We start from the raw sequence: 16,839 nt of genomic DNA on the forward strand, positions 1-16,839 counted from the left end.
CAGACCAGACCACAGTACAACGCCAGGAAATGCATTTTCACTGGGGGTGGGGGGAGGGTGGAAGGGTTCACACAAAAGCACTTTCCTTTGTTCTGGAAGAAAAGGATCATTTGTTCACTCAGAATGAGAACTCAGACAGGTAGGCCAGCAGAAGCAACAGTTAGGAACAGGAAGGTTGGTTTTTGACAACTGGCTGATCGTATATTAGAGAAGCAGAGGTTAGTTTCCTGCAGTGAAGTCCTGGAGGGTCACTGAAAGTGCACTTGGAAAGGGCATGAAGAAATCACAAAGAGCGCCATCCAGGCAGGGAAAGTGGCTGTGGAAGGGGCAGAGCCAAGGTCTTCTCTTGGCATGTTTTCCTTTGGACATTGTGCCCATGTTCCCTTCCTTCGATACCCACACACACTCACCCTTGTTCCTCAGACCCTCCCAGGGCACAAGCACTTTGCCTGTGAATTCCCTGCATGACTCTGAGCTGGGTGAGCCAGCAAGCTCCTCCTATGTCCCTTCTCCTAACACAAGGGATCAAAGTTACAGAAGTGGAGAAAAGGTACATATATTGCTTACGCCACGGCTACCTTAATGAAGAGGGACATTTATACATTGGATTGACCTACAAGAACCTTTCTCTCCACACACAAGGAAGGCTGCAAGAAACAGCCCAGGTCCAAGGAGTGTTCTCTTAAAAGTCCAGACAGGCTCTGACCCTGACTACCAGCCCAGGGCACCACCCTCTCTTTCTCTCTGCCCATCTCGGGTCTGTTCTCTCTACAAGTTCCACTTACAGCAAGGAGGAGGTGGGGGATGGTTGGCTTTGACAGGATGAATAATTTCTGAGTTATGTTTCTTCTTAGTGACGCCATTAAAGTTTCATTAAGGGGAAATAACACAACCACTGACTAAAAGGAGATCTTAAAAGGATTTGTTGGCCCCATCCATTAATTTGTGCCCAAACCTTCCCCTAACCATGAAGCATCTGCTCAGCCTTAGCCAGAGAGGGGTCAACTTATCACTTCTTGCACACCAAGAATGTTACTGCCCCTTGCCTTTGGCCAAGTCTCTCCACCAGGTCCACTCCTGTCCATCCTTCAAGGAATGTAAGTCCAACTCTTAACTCATACCTTCTTTGGAAATGGCTGTTAACTTTTCATCCCATAAAGATGTCCCCTTCCTGTAATTCAGAGCAAGGGTGATCTAAAACTTTTGCTTTTTCTTGGCCTTTAGCAAGCCTGGGACTGCCTTGGTTCCAATCCTTTTGTGGTCATCTAACCTTTTATATGTAAATTCTGTCTTACCAACTTGGCTATAAGCTAAAGACTTAAAATGCAGCATCTAGCACAGTGGTAATATGTAAAAGTAAATGTTAACTATGGTAATATTTAAAAGTAATATTTGGTAATATTTAAAAGTAAATGTTAACTATGAGGAGATGATCAAATCCAGTCATCTCATTTTACAAATAAAATATAAAATGAGGTAATTCTCCCAAAGTCACTGTAACAACCAGAAATCAATCTGAAGCCTACCCTCCTTTACCAATCCATGTCTCTAAATTGCTGATTTCTACCCATGTACTCCATTACAAAGAATAAAGAATCTAGAGTGCAGATAATAAAGAAAGCTGTCATTCAATCCAGTTGGAATCCTGTATCTATAAAAGGTTACTAGTTGAACATCCGGAGAAGGCAATGGCACCCCACTCCAGCACTTTTGCCTAGAAAATCCCATGGGTGGAGGAGCCTGGTAGGCTGCAGTTCATGGGGTCACTACAGTCGGACATGACTGAGCAAGTTCACTTTCACTTTTCACTTTCATGCATTGGAGAAGGAAATGGCAACCCACTCCAGTGTTCTTGCCTGGAGAATCCCAGGGAGGGGAAGCCTGGTTGGCTGCCATCTATGGGGTTGCACAGAGTCGGACACAACTGAAGCGACGCAGCAGCAGCAGCAGTTGAACATCAGTTCCAAATGAATGCAGAGAAGAACAAGGTGCCATCGTCCTGAATAAACAAGACAGTTTAAGGAAAGAGGCTGAGGAGCTGACCTCCACCAGTCAGAATCAGCCCTCTTGGGTTGGCTGTGTCTTCTCATATACTTACTCCATTTACAAGACTAAGAAACGACTTTCCTCCAATACCATTTCTGTCACGTTTGATCAAATGTAAAAATTTTAAAGTGTTTTAACACTCCTTAGAGATATGCAGAGGCGTGGGTAGAAAATTTTATTTTGGTGTTTGAAATGACACACAGAAAGCTCAGTAAAATGAGGTGAACATCACCTTGACTACCTATTATTTTTATGCCAATAAAAAACTTTCAGTTTCCATACTATTCTTCATCTTGCCTTATGGCATTGATTTATACTCCTTTCTCAAATTTTCTCACATGATTCTGTCTTTTGATAATATGCTATACTTTATTATCAACATCTTCAAGGGAGTCCCTGTATTAGTCTCTAATTGTTCTTCTCTTACTCTTTTCTTAAACTCATTCCAACCAGACATTAGTCCTCATAACCCTACCATACCCGCTCTCATCAAAGTCCTCAGTGACCCCCACTTTGCTGGCTCCCTTGATCAGTTCTCAGCAATTTACATCTCTCACCATAATTGACCTATCAGAAGCATTTGACATAGTAGGTCATTCCTACTCCTTAATATATTTTTTGTCACCTGCTTTCTAGGACCCCAAACTCTAGTTTCCTCCTACATCATGGGTCATTCCTTCTCCATCTCCTTTATTGGTTCCTTCTCTTCTTCCCAACCTCTTAATGCTGGAGTATCTATCTCGAGATTGAGCCCTTTGGTCCTCTGTTCTTCTCTGTCAACAGTCACTTACCCAGTGTCATAATTTTAAACAGCTCCTAAATGCCAGGCCTCCCAGATTTCTATACCCAGAGCAGACCTCTCTCCTGAACTCTAGAATCACAATTCCACAACTGCCCACTTCATATTTACACTTGGAATTCAACAGAAACAGAATCCTTCATCACCTCTCAAACCTGAACCCTTAATCTTTCCCTTGAGATATTTCCACCTTAGTTTACTGTTACTCTATCCCTCTGGCTGTTCAGATCAAACATTTTGAGGCCCTGTATTCCCAATGCCCTGATTCCTGGTCACTTGGATATTGCCATACTCCTTTTTTTCAATTAATTTATCTATTTTAATTGGAGGCTAATTACTTTACAATATTGTAGTGGTTTTTGCCATACATTGACATGAATCAGCCATGGGTATACATGTGTCCCCCATCCTGAACCCCCCTCCCACTTCCCTCCACATCCCATCCCTCAGGGTTGTCCCAGTGTACCGGCTTTGAGTGTCCTGTCTCATGCATCAAACTTGGACTGGTGATCTATTTCACATATGGTAATATACATGTTTCAACGCTATTCTCTCAAATCATCCTCCCCTCACCTTCTCCCACAGACTCCAATATCCTTATCTGTGTCTCTTTTGCCATCTCGCATATAGGATCATCGTTACCATCTTTCTAAATTCCATATATATGTGTTCAGTTCAGTCACTCAGTCATGTCTGACTCTTTGCAACCCCATGAATCGCAGCACGCCAGGCCTTCCTGTCCATCACCAACTCCCAGAGTTTATGCAAACTCATGTCCATTGAGTCAGTGATGCCATCCAACCATCTCATCCTCTGTTGTCCCCTTCTCCTCCTGCCCTCAATACCTCCCAGCATCAGGGTCTTTTCCAATGAGTCAACTCTTCGCATGAGGTGGCCAAAGTACTGGAGTTTCAGCTTTAGCATCAGTCCTTCCAATGAACACCCAGGACTGATTTCCTTTAGAATGGACTGGTTGGATCTCCTTGCAGTCCAAGGGACTCGCAAGAGTCTTCAACACTACAGTTCAAAAGCACCAATTCTTCAGTGCTCAGCTTTCTTCACAGTCCAACTCTCATATCCATACATGACCACTGGAAAAACCATAGCCTTGACTAGATGGACCTTTGTTGGCAAAGTAATGTCTCTGCTTTTCAATATGCTATCTAGGTTGGTCATAACTTTCCTTCCAAGGAGTAAGCGTCTTTTAATTTCATGGCTGCAGTCACCATCTGCAGTGATTTTGGAGCCCAGAAAAATAAAGTCTGACACTGTTTCCACTGTTTCCCCATCTATTTCCCATGAAGAGGTGGGACTGGATGCCATGATCTTTGTTTCCTGAATGTTGAGTTTCAAGCCAACTTTTCCACTCTCCTCTTTCACTTACATCAAGAGGCTTTTTAGTTCCTCTTCACTTTCTGCCATAAGGGTGGTTTCATCTGCATATCTGAGGTTATTGATATTTCTCCCGGCAATCTTGATAACAGCTTGTGCTTCTTCCAGCCCAGCATTTCTCATGATGTACTCTGCATATAAGTTAAATAGCATGGTGACAATATACAGCCTTGACATACTTCTTTTCCTATTTGGAACCAGTCTGTTGTTCCATGTCCAGTTCTAACTGTTGCTTCCTGACCTGCATATAGGTTTCTCAAGAGGCAGGTCAGGTGGTCTGGTATGCCCATCTCTTTAAGAATTTTCCACAGTTTATTGTGATCCACACAGTCAAAGGTTTTGGCATAGTCAATAAAGCAGAAATAGATGTTTTTCTGGAACTCTCTTGCTTTCTCGATGATCCAGAGAATGTTAGCAATTTGATCTCTGGTTCCTCTGCCTTTTCTAATACCAGCTTGAAATCTGGAAGTTCATGGTCCATGTATTGCTGAAGCCTGGCTTGGAGAATTTTGAGCATTACTTTACTACCGTATGAGATGAGTACAGTTGTGCGGTAGTTTGAGCATTCTTTGGCATTGCCTTTCTTTGGGATTGGAATGAAAACTGACCTTTTCCAGTCCTGTGGCCACTGCTGAGTTTTCCAAATTTGCTGGCATATTGAGTGCAGCACTTTCACAGCATCATCCTTCAGGATTTGAAATAGCGCAACTAGAATTCCATCACCTCCACTAGCTTTGTTCGTAGTGATGCTTTCTAAGGCCCACTTGACTTCACATTCCAGGATGTCTGGCTCTAGGTGAGTGATCACACCACCGTGATTATCTTGGTCATGAAGATATTTTTTGTACAGTTCTTCTGTGTATTCTTGCCACCTCTTCTTCATATCTTCTGCTTCTGTTTGGTCCATGCCATTTCTGTCCTTTATTGAGCCCATCTTTGCATGAAATATTCCCTTGGTATCTCTAATTTTCTTGAAGAGATCTCTAGTCTTTCCCATTTTGTTGTTTTCCTCTATTTCTTTGCATTGATCACTGAGGAAGGCTTTCTTATTTGTCCTTGCTATTCTTCGGAACTCTGCATTCAGATGCTTATATCTTTCCTTTTCTCCTTTGCTTTTCGCTTCTCTTTTCACAGCTATTTGTAAGGCCTCCTCAGACAGCCATTTTGCTTTTTTGCATTTCTTTTCCATGGGGATGGTCTTGATCCCTGTCTCCTGTACAATGTCACAAACATCCGTCCATAGTTCATCAGGCACTCTATCTATCAGATCTAGGCCCTTAAATCTATTTCTTACTCCCACTGTATAATCATAAGGGATTTGATTTAGCTCATACCTGAATGATCTAGTGGTTTTCCCTACTTTCTTCCATTTCAGTCTGAATTTGGCAATAAGGAGTTCATGATCTGAGCCATAGTCAGCTCCCGGTCTTGTTTTTGCTGACTGTATAGAGCTTCTCCATCTATGGCTGCAAAGAATATAATCAATCTCATTTCAGTGTTGACCATCTGGTGATGTCCATGTGTAGAGTCTTCTCTTGTGTTGTTGGAAGCAGGTGTTTACTATGACCAGTGTGTTCTTTTGGCAAAACTCCATTAGTCTTTGCCCTGCTTCATTCTGTACTCCAAGGCCAAATTTGCCTGTTACCCCAGGTGTTTCTTGAGTTCCTACTTTTACATTCCAGTCCCCTATAATGAAAAGGACATCTTTTTTGGGTGTTAGTTCTAAAAGGTCTTGTAGGTATTCATAGATATGTGTTAATATACTGTATTGGTGTTTTTCTTTCTGACTTACTTCACTCTGTGTAATAGGCTCCAGTTTCATTCACCTCATTAGAACTGATTCAAATTCTTTCTTTTTAATAGCTGAGTAATACTCCATTGTGTATATGTACCACAGCTTTCTTATCCATTTGTCTGCCAATGGACATCTAGGTTGCTTCCATGTCCTGGCTATTTTGAACAGTGCTGAGATGAACATTGGGGTACACGTGTCTCTTTCACTTCTGGTTTCCTCAGTGTGTATGCCCAGCAGTGGGATTGCTAGATTGTATGGCAGTTCTATTTCCAGTTTTTTGAGGAATATCCACACTGTTTTCCATAGTGGTTGTACAAATATGTGTTTCCACCAACAGTGTAAGAGGGTTCCCTTTTCTCCACACCCTCTCCAGCATTTATTGTTTATAGAGTTTTTGATAGCAGTCATTCTGACCAGTATGAGATGGTTCCGCACTTTGGTTTTGATTTGCATTTCTCTGATAACGAGTGATGTTGAGCATCTTCTCATGTGTTTGTTAGCCATTTGTATGTCTTCTTTGGAGAAATGCCTGTTTAGTTCTTTGGCCCAATTTTTGATTAGGTTGTTTATTTTTCTGGTATTGAGCTGCATGAGCTGCTTGTATATTTTTGAGATTAATTCTTTGTCAGTTGCTTTGTTTGCTATTATTTTCTCCCATTCTGAAGGCTGTCTTTTCACCTTTCTTATAGTTTCCTTCATTGTGGATTATCGCCATACTTCTTTATAGGTCTCTCTGGTTTTGCCCTTGTCCACCCACAGCCTTTTTTGAACTGTGGTGTTGGAGAAGACTCTTAAGAGTCCCTTGGACTGCAAGAAAATCCAACCAGTCCATTCTAAAGGAAATCAGTCCTGAATATTCATTGGAAGGACTGATGCTGAAGCTGAAACTCCAATACTTTGGCCACCTAATGCAAAGAACTGACTCATTTGAAAAGATCCTGATGCTGAGAAAGATTGAGGGTGGTAGGAGAAGGGGACAACAGAAGATGAGATGGTTGGATGGCTTCACCGACTCAATAGACATGAGTCTGAGCAAACTTTGGGAGATAGTAAAGGACAAGGAGGCCTGGCATGCTGCAGTCCATGGGGTCACAAAGAGTCGGACATGACTAACTGAACTGAACCCACAGCCTATTCACAACACTGAAGCCAGAGAGATACTTTTAAAATGCAAATCAGGTCATATCACCGTAAGTGTTAAAAGTCTGTAACACTCCCTATTTGACTCAGAACATAAACCAAAGTGTTTACAGAGTCCCACAAGGACCTACCTGAATAATTCTTCATCTACTTTCTTACCTCTCTGACCTCACTTCTTATGACTTTCCTCATCCTTTAATTCACTCAGTACACAAAACAAGACAGGAGGCTGACTGTGGCTCAGATCATGAGCTCCTTATTGCCAAATTCAGACTGAAATTGAAGAAAGTAGGGAAAACCACTAGACCATTCAAGTATGACCTAAATCAAATCCCTTATGATTATACAGTGGGAGTGACAAATAGATTCAAGGGATTAGATCTGATAGACAGAGTGCCTGAAGAACTATGGATAGTGGTTCATAACATTGTACAGGAGGTGGTGATCAAAACCATCCCAAAGAAAAAGAAATGCCAAAAGGCAAAATGATTGTCTGAGGAGGCCTTACAAATAGCTGAGAAAAGAAGAGAAGCAAAAAGCAAAGGAAAAAAGGAAAGGTACACCCATCTGAATGCAGAGTTCCAAAGAATAGCAAGGAGAGATGAGAAAGCCTTCCTCAGTGATGAATGCAAAGAAATAGAGGAAAACAACAGAATGGGAAAGACTAGAGATCTCTTCAAGAAAATTAGAGATACCAAGGGAACATTTCATGCAAAGATGGGCTCAATAAAGGACAGAAATGGTATGGACTTAACAGAAGCAGAAGATATTAAGAAGAGGCAACAATACACAGAAGAACTGTGCAAAAAAGATCTTCATGACCTGGATAACCATGATGTGTGATCACTCACCTAGAGCCAGACATCCTGGAATGCAAAGTCAAGTGGGCCTTAGGAAGCATCACTACAAACAAAGCTAGTGGAGGTGATGGAATTCCAGCCGAGTTATTTCAAATCCTAGAAGATGATGCTGAGAAAGTGCTAAACTAAATATGCCAGCAAATTTGGAAAACTGAGCAGTGGTCACAGGACTAGAAAAGATCAATTTTCATTACAATCCAAAAGAAAGACAATGCCAAAGAATGTTCAAACTACTGCACAATTGTTCATCTCACACACTAGCAAAGTAATGATCAATATTCTCCACACCAGTCTTCAACAGTACGTGAACCATGAACTTCCAGATGTTCAAGCTGGATTTAGAAAAGGTAGTGCAATGAGAGATCAAATTGCTAACATCCGTTGGATCATAGAAAAAGCAAGAGAGGTCCAGAAAAATACCTAATTTTGCTTTATTGACTATGCCAAAGCCTTTGAGTATGTGGATCACAACAAACTGTGGAAAATTCTTAAAGAGATGGGAATACCAGACCACCTGACCAGCCCCCTGAGAAATATGTATGCAGGTCAATAAACAGCAGTTAGAACCGGACATGAAACAGCAGACTGGCTCCAAATCAGGAAAGGAGTACTTCAAGGCTGTATTTTGTCACCCTGCTTATTTAGCTTATATGCAGAGTACATCACGTGAAATGCCAGGCTGGATGAAGCACAAGCTGGAATCAAGATTGCAGGGAGAAATAGCAATAACCTCAGATATGCAGATGACACAATCCTTACAGCAGAAAGCAAAGAAGAACTGAACAGCCTCTTGATGAAAGTGAAAGAGGAGAGTGGAAAAGTTGGCTTAAAACTCAACATTCAGAAAACTAAGATCATGGCATCCTGTCCCATCACTTCATGGCAAATAAATGAGAAAACAATGGAAACAGTGACAGACTTTATTTTTGGAGGGCTCCAAAATTACTGCAAATGGTGACTGCAGTCTTGAAGTTAAAAAACACTTGTCCCTTGGAAGAAAAGCTATGACCAACCTAGACAGTCTATTAAAAAGCAGAGACATTACTTTACCAACAAAGGTCCGTCTAGTCAAAGCTATGATTTTTCCTGCAGTCATGTATGGATGTGACAGTTGGACTATAAAGAAAGCTGAGCACTGAAGAACTGATGCTTTTTAACTGTGGTTTTGGTGAAGACTCTTCAGAGTCCCTTGGACTCCAAGGAGATCCAACCAGTCCATCCTAAAGGAAATCAGTCCTAAATATTCATTGGAAGGACTGATGCTGAAGCTGAAATGCCAATACTTTGGCCCCCTGATGTGAAGAACTGACTCACTGGAAAAGATCTTGATGCTGGGAAAGATTGAAGGCGGAGAAGAAGGGGATGACAGGGGATGAGATGTTTGGATGGCATCACTGACACGATGGATATGAGTTTGAGTGAGTAGGCTCCAGGAGTTGGTGATAGAGAAGCCTGGCGTGCTGCAGTGCATGGGGTTGCAAAGAGTTAGATATAACTGAGTGACTGAACTGAACTGAACTGAACTGAGACACACTGACCTCATTGCTCTCCTTGGAATATTGCAGCCACTCTACTGGCCCAGGTCCTGTACACCAGTTGTCACCTCTGCCTGGCAACATGCTTGCCCTGGAAATCTGGCTGTTTTCCTCCCTTACTCCTGTCAAGTCTCTCCCCAAATATCACTTTTCCAATGAGACTTACTGTGACCATGTTATTTAATATTATAACATGCTTCCACTCATACTCCATAGTTCCCCTACCTCGTTATACATCTCATTTTTCCTGAGCTATTATAACCTTATAGCATATAATATTGGAGAAGGCAATGGCACCCCACTCCAGTACTCTTGCCTGGGAAATCCCATGGACGGAGGACCCTGGTGGGCTGCAGTCCATAGGGTCGCTAAGAGTTGGACACGACTGGCTGACTTCACTTTCACTTTTCACTTTCACACATTGAAGAGGGAAATGGCAAACAACTCCAGTGTTCTTGCCTGGAGAATCCCAGGGATGGGGGAGCCTGGTAGGCTGCTGTGTATGGGGTCGCACAGTCAGACACGACTGACGCGACTTAGCAGCAGCTACAGCAGCAGCGTATAATATTTATTTAATTTACTATTTGTCTCCACCAACTGCAGTAAAAGCTCTGTGAGGATACAGGTCTTCTTTGTTCACCAATATATCTCAAGTCCCTGGAATTTTGCTTCCACATATATGCTGAATGAGTGGACGAACGTGTTCAGCAGCCCCCTCCACTGCAGAGCAATAGGGAACTGTCTACTGCATACTGCCTGGAATGAGGAACATTAAACCCAAAAAGGACTTGACTGTTAATCAAAGTAGAAGTTCAGGTCTTAGGATTTCATTTTCTCTTTCCTTCTCTCACGTAGGTCACCTGTCACTTTTTATGTGGACTTACTGTACAGGAAAGAACTTTCACTTTCCTGCAATATGGGTTCTACTCACTCACCTCAGAACAGGAAAGAAATGGAAGATTGAGATGATGAATTCTTACCGACACCCAAGCAAGGAAAAATTCTCTACCTTCAATAATCATCGAGCTCTAATTCTGTGCCAGGAATGGAAAACATGCTAAAGAAGGAAGGAAAGGACGCTGATCTCCTGGAGATTAAATTCCAGTGTGATTACCTATCCCACCAAGGTCTGTGTCTGGGTGCCAGTTACTAGAACTCATTTGCCTTGTTGGGGACAGAAGAAAAACCCAGATATTCTATGTTACATTCACCCCTAGAACATGTGGCTCATGGTGTGACCCCCAGCTAGCTGCATGGGCCCACCTGGAAGCCTGTTAGAATGCAGACTCACCGCCCCTACCTCAAGCCTATGAATCAGAGACTGTATTTAAATAAGATTCCCAGGCAATTTTTATGCACAGAAATATTCCTATGCACTGCCTTGGAGCCCCCCACTCACAGTAAACCCATTGGTATCACGTGACTTGTGGCCAACAGAAATTTGAGGAAGAGAAATGAGAGAATCCAGCTCATATTCCCTTTTTCTAATAAACAAGGGTGATCATTTGATGCCATAGATGATAATAGGAATTGTAGTAGAAGGCTCTAGATTAATGTCCTTGATCATTTAAAAATTCATAGAACACAAAACTGTTCTGAAATAGATACACGATAATCATTGGCTAAACACTTTGAGCTTTCAAACACATTCAAGAGGCAGTATTTAAAGGCCTTAATACATTCGAGTCTGAAGCAAACATCCTGATTTCTAAGATGTCACTCTATCATTGGTTGCGGTTCCTGGGTCAGTTTGTTTGGTCTCTCTAAGCTTCCGTTTCCTCTTCTATAAATTAGAAATAATAATAGTACTTACCTTATATGATTTTTATGAGGACTAGATAAGGTAATTGTGTATAAAGAAGTAAGCATCCAACATACACACAAACTTTCTATTAGAAAATAATTTCTAGAGATCTAATGTGAAGCATGATAACTGTACTTAATAATGTATCTACCTCTGGAATGAGTAGATTTAGTGTTCTCAGCACAAAAAAAGGTAAAGAAAGGAAAAAAGAAAGAAACACAATGCTAAACATATAATAAGAATTCAATAAATTATAGCTTATATTATTATTATTATTTTGTTTCCATCAACATTTCATTTATTTGAAAAATATTTTAGGAATATAATGTAATGTGTCAGTCATGTCTGACTCTTTGTGACCCCATGGGCTATAGCCTGCCAGGCTCCTCTGTCAAGAATACTAGAGTGGTTTGTCATTTCCTTCTCCAGGGCTCTTCTCAACCCAGGGACTGAATCTGTGTCTCTTGCATTGGCAGGTGGATTCTTCACCGCTGAGCCACCTGGGAAGCCGTATTTTAGGAATAGGGTACAAAAATGGAGACAACCAGGGTAAAGTATGAGGCACCTACTTAGATTAGCTGATAAAGCAAGACCTCTCTGGGGAAAAAAGGTTGACATGGAAAGCTGGAGGATAAGAAATAGCCAGTCATGATGAGTCATGGAGTCATGCTGGGGAACGGAAGAGGAGTTCAAGACAGATACAGATCACACAGGGCTTCAGAGTCTAGAAGAGGGGAATGGAATTCATCCATCATCATGGAAAGCTACTGAATCCTTTCAGACAGAGGAGTGAATTGGAGAAACACAAATGTATATTGGGTGCCACTGGGGACAAAGGTCTGGGAAAAGTCCCTGGGACATATGAAGATGAATCAAACATGGGGTCAGCTTCTAAGGAACTGTTATTCTAATAGTCTGGCTTGAGACTTAATGCCAAAGTGGCAAAGTTCTCCTCCCATGTCCTCCCACCCTTCCTCTGCACCTCCTCACTGAACATGTCCAGGAACCAGCTCACCCATCAGCTCCTTTCCAGAACTTGTACTGACCTCTGTCCCCTGGATCCCTAGCTCCTTCATCTGGTCTCTCAGAGAACCTGGCACACGCCTGTGTAATAGAGCCTCGATCTCCTGTGGCTGTAATTAGTTGCATCCTTTCTATACTTGTTTATGGCTAAATCTATGCTTTCCATTTTGGTAATCTCACTACCGATTATAACGCTGGCAGATTGGCGCATGGTCAGTTCTCAATAAATGTTATTGTGAATAAAAGAACTAACATTTGTTTGTCATTTCTTTCTTTATGGCCAAAAATGTGTGTGCCAAATTCAGTTTCTGTGTTTCAGTGACAAACCAGAGACCCCCTGACTAGGGGTTTTCTCGAAGAGAATTATCTCTTTTAGTGACTGCCCCCTGGAAGAGGAAAATCAATTTGAAACGCATTTTACTACTAAGTCAATGTGTATTTTACACAACTTGTGGTTTCTCTTTTTAAATTCAGCCCAGAATTATTACCGTAGAAACCATAGAAGAACATATCCACCACCAGCATCTTGGTCTATTTTTTTAGCTTTTCCTCCCCATGGCCTTTTGTTGTGCTTCTCATCTCACAGAAGGGGAAACTGCAGCACAGGAAGGGCAGGCCACACAATGAGTCAGTGATCAAACAAGCTCTTCCTGTGAGCAGGGTGCTCTGGAGGTGTCTCTGAGGTGGCCACACTCTTCTCTGACCTTGCCCTCCCCTCTCAGCACTGCTTTCTCTGCTAGGTCTCCTCCAGGCATAACTTCCACTCTTCCCTGGTCCTATTAGTCCCGCCCTGCATCCCCGGTCAGCCCCGGCTAACCCAGCCACGCCCACCGCAGACTCCTCACCCAGACAATCCCTCCTATGCTGGCCCCCTACCCTGCCTCAGAGTGGCTCATCACCTCCCTCATGCCATTCCCTCTCTGCCACCCCTTCTCCTACGGGTCACAAATGCTAGTTGAATCTTCAAGTTCTGCCCTTCTTTCCCTTGAAGTCCTGCTATTTGAAACAAATATAGAACCTCAAGTTGACAAAGAACTCAAAGAGTCATCCAATCCCACCTATGAAGGTACCTTACAAAGTAATAGCAGCTAGTCTGGTCTTCCAGTACAGTGGATGGGAGCCCACCTGCCAACGCAGGAGACAAGGGTCTGATCCATGGTCTGGGATGATTCCACATGCCACCAAGCCTGAGAGCCCCGACTACGGAAGCCCGTGTGCCCTAGAGCCCGTACGCCACTGAGGCCACGTGCTGCAACTGCTGAAGACTGCGCCTAGAGCCTGTGCTCCACAAAAGCCACCACAAGGAGAAGCCCGAAGTGGAGAGTAGCCACTACTCACTGCAGCTGCAGAAAGACTGTCCAGAGCAATGAAGACCCAGGGCCGTCAAAAATAAATAAATAATATTTTTTTTAAAAAATAGCAGCTAATCTGAAAAGCAGTTTGTTTTCCTGGGTAGTTAATGGAAAAGAAAGAAAGGTCAGCACTGAGAGGAGCCCAAATTAAGAACCAATTCAAGAATCAGGGTAAGCTAATTGCCACATCTGCTTGGTCATTCACTGGAAGAGTTAGAACTCAGGTCTACCAAAACTGTTCTTGGATCCAAGAAGATGGGAACAAAGAAGTCTGTTACATGAACATTCATCCTTGCTGGAGAAGATCCAAGTGTGGACAACAAGAAACTTATACAAAGTAGTATACAAAACAAGGAAAATACAATTAGGTATCAAAGTGAGCATTTCTTTAAAATTCGAAGAGAAATTATAATGAATTCAGTTAAGTTCAATTCAGTCACTCAGTCGTGTCCAACTCTTTGCAACCCCATAGACTGCAGCACACCAGGATTCCCTGTCCATCACCAACTTCTGGAGCATGCTCAAACTCATGTCCATTGAGTCAGTGATGCCATCCAACCATCTCATCTGTTGTCCCCTTCTGCTCCTGCCTTCAATCTTTCCCAGCATCAGGGTCTTTTCAAATGAGCCAGTTCTTCACATCAGGTGGCCAAAGTATTGGAACTTCAGGTTCAGCATCAGTCTTTCCAATGAATATTCAGGACTGATTTCCTTTAGGATGGACTGGTTGGATCTCCTTGCAATCCAAGAGACTCTCAAGACTCTTCTCCAACAGCACAGGTCAAAAGCATCAACTCTTCAGTGCTTAGCTTTTTTTATAGTCCAACTCTCACACCCATACATGACTACTGGAAAAACCATAGCTTTGACTAGATGGACCTTTGTTGGTAAAATAATGTCTCTGCTTTTTAATACGCTATCTAGGTTGGTCATAGCTTTTCTTCCAAGGAGCAAGCATCTTTTAACTTCATGGCTGCAGTCACCATCTGCAGTGATGTTGGAGCCCAAGAATATAAAGTCTGTCACTGTTTCCATTGTTTCCCCAACTATTTGCCATTAAGTGATGGGACCGGATGCCATGATTTTCATTTTTTGAATGTTGAGTTTTAAGCTAGCTTTTTCATTCTCTTCTTTCACCTTCATCAAAAGGGTCTTTAGTTCCTCTTTGCTTTCTGCTGTAAGGGTGGGTCATCTGCATATCTGAGGTTATTGCTATTTCTCCCTGCAATCTTGATTCCAGCTTGTGCTTCATCCAGTCTAGCATTTTGCTTAATGTACTCTGCATATAAGTTAAACAAGCAAGGTGACAATATACAGTCTTGATGTACTCCTTCCTTTCCCAATTTGGAACCAGTCCATTGTTCCCTGTCCAATTCTCACTGTTGCTTCTTGACCTGCATACAGATTTCTCAGGAGGCAGGTAAGATGGTCTGATATTTCCATCTCTTTAGAGTTTTCCGCAGTTTGTTGTGATCCACACAGTCAAAGGTTTTAGCATAGTCAATGAAGCAGAAGTAGGTGTTCTTCTGGAATTTTCTTGCCTTTTCAATGACCCAACAGATGTTGGCAATTTGATCTCTGGTTCCTCTGCCTTTTCTAAATCCAGCTTGAACATCTGGAAGTTCTTGGTTCATGTACTGTTGAAGCCTGACTTGGAGAATCTTGAGCAGTACTTTGCTAGCATGTGAGATGAGTGCAGTTGTGCGGTAATTTGAATATTCTTTGGCCTTGCCTGTCTTTGAGATTGGAATGAAAACTGATCTTTTCCAGTCCTGTGGCCACTGCTGAGTTTTCCAGATTTGCTGGCATAATGAATGTAGCACTTTAACAGCATCATTTTTTAGGATTTGAAATAACTCAGCTGGAATTCCATCACTTCCACTAGCTTTGTTTGTAGTGATGGCCCACTTGACTTTGCACTCCAGGATGTCTGGCTCTAGGTGAGTGATCACACTATTGTGGTTATCTGGGTTATTAAGATCTTTTTTATATAGTTTTTCTGTGTATTGTTGCCACCTCTTCTTGATATTTTCTGCTTCTGTTAAGTCCATAACATTTTGTCCTTTATTGTGCTCATCTTTGCATGAAATGTTCCCTTGGTATCTCTAATTTTCTTGAAGAGATCTCTAGTCTTTCACATTCTATTGTTTCCATCTATTTCTTTGCATTGATCACTGAGGAAGGCTTTCTCATCTCTCCTTGCTATTCTTTGGAACTCTGTATTCAGATGGGTGTATCTTTCCTTTTTCCTTTGCTTTTTGCTTCTCTTCTTTTCTCAGCTATTTGTAAGGCCTCCTCAGACAATCATTTTGCCTTTTGGCATTTCTTTTTCTTTGGGATGGTTTTGATCACCACCTCCTGTACAATGTTATGAACCACTATCCATAGTTCTTCAGGCACCCTGTCTATCAGATCTAATCCCTTGAATCTATTTGTCACTGCCACTGTATAATCATAAGGATTTGATTTAGGTCATACCTGAATGGTCTAGTGGTTTTCGCTACTTTCTTCAATTTCAGTCTGAATTTGGCAATAAGGAGTTCATGATCTGAGTCACAGTCAGCTCCTGGTCTTGTTTTTGCTGACTGTATAGAGCTCCTTCATATTCGGCTGCAAAGAATATAATCAATCTGATTTTGATATTGACCATCTGGTGATGTACATGTGTAGAGTCTTCTCTTGTGTTGTTGGAAGAGGGTGTTTTCTATGGCCAGTGCATTCTTTTGGCAAAACTCTATTAGCCTTTGCCCTGCTTCATTTTGTACTCCAAGGCCAAACTTGCCTGTTACTCCAGGTATCTCTTGACTTCCTACTTTTGCATTCCAGTCCCCTATGATGAAAAGGACATCTTTTCTTGGTGTTAGTTCTAGGAGTTCTTGTAGGTCTTCATAGAACAAATTGCACATTTTTAAAAAGGTGATAAATATCACAAAATCCTAAGTAGTCCAATGTCAGAGCAGTGAGGATCCCTGGAGTTTTTTCTACCAGGGTAGGTACATCTGACTTTAATCCTGGAGTTCTTTTTCTTTTTTGTTTCCTGCCTATATTTTGTTGAAAAGTTGTCTGTCTTCCTCTCCTCCATTTCCTCATCAA

This window comes from Bos grunniens, chromosome 16 (assembly GCF_055505025.1).
Source record: "Bos grunniens cultivar Pamir isolate PY7600 chromosome 16, Bosgru_T2T1.0, whole genome shotgun sequence".
NCBI classification, from domain to species: domain Eukaryota; kingdom Metazoa; phylum Chordata; class Mammalia; order Artiodactyla; family Bovidae; genus Bos; species Bos grunniens.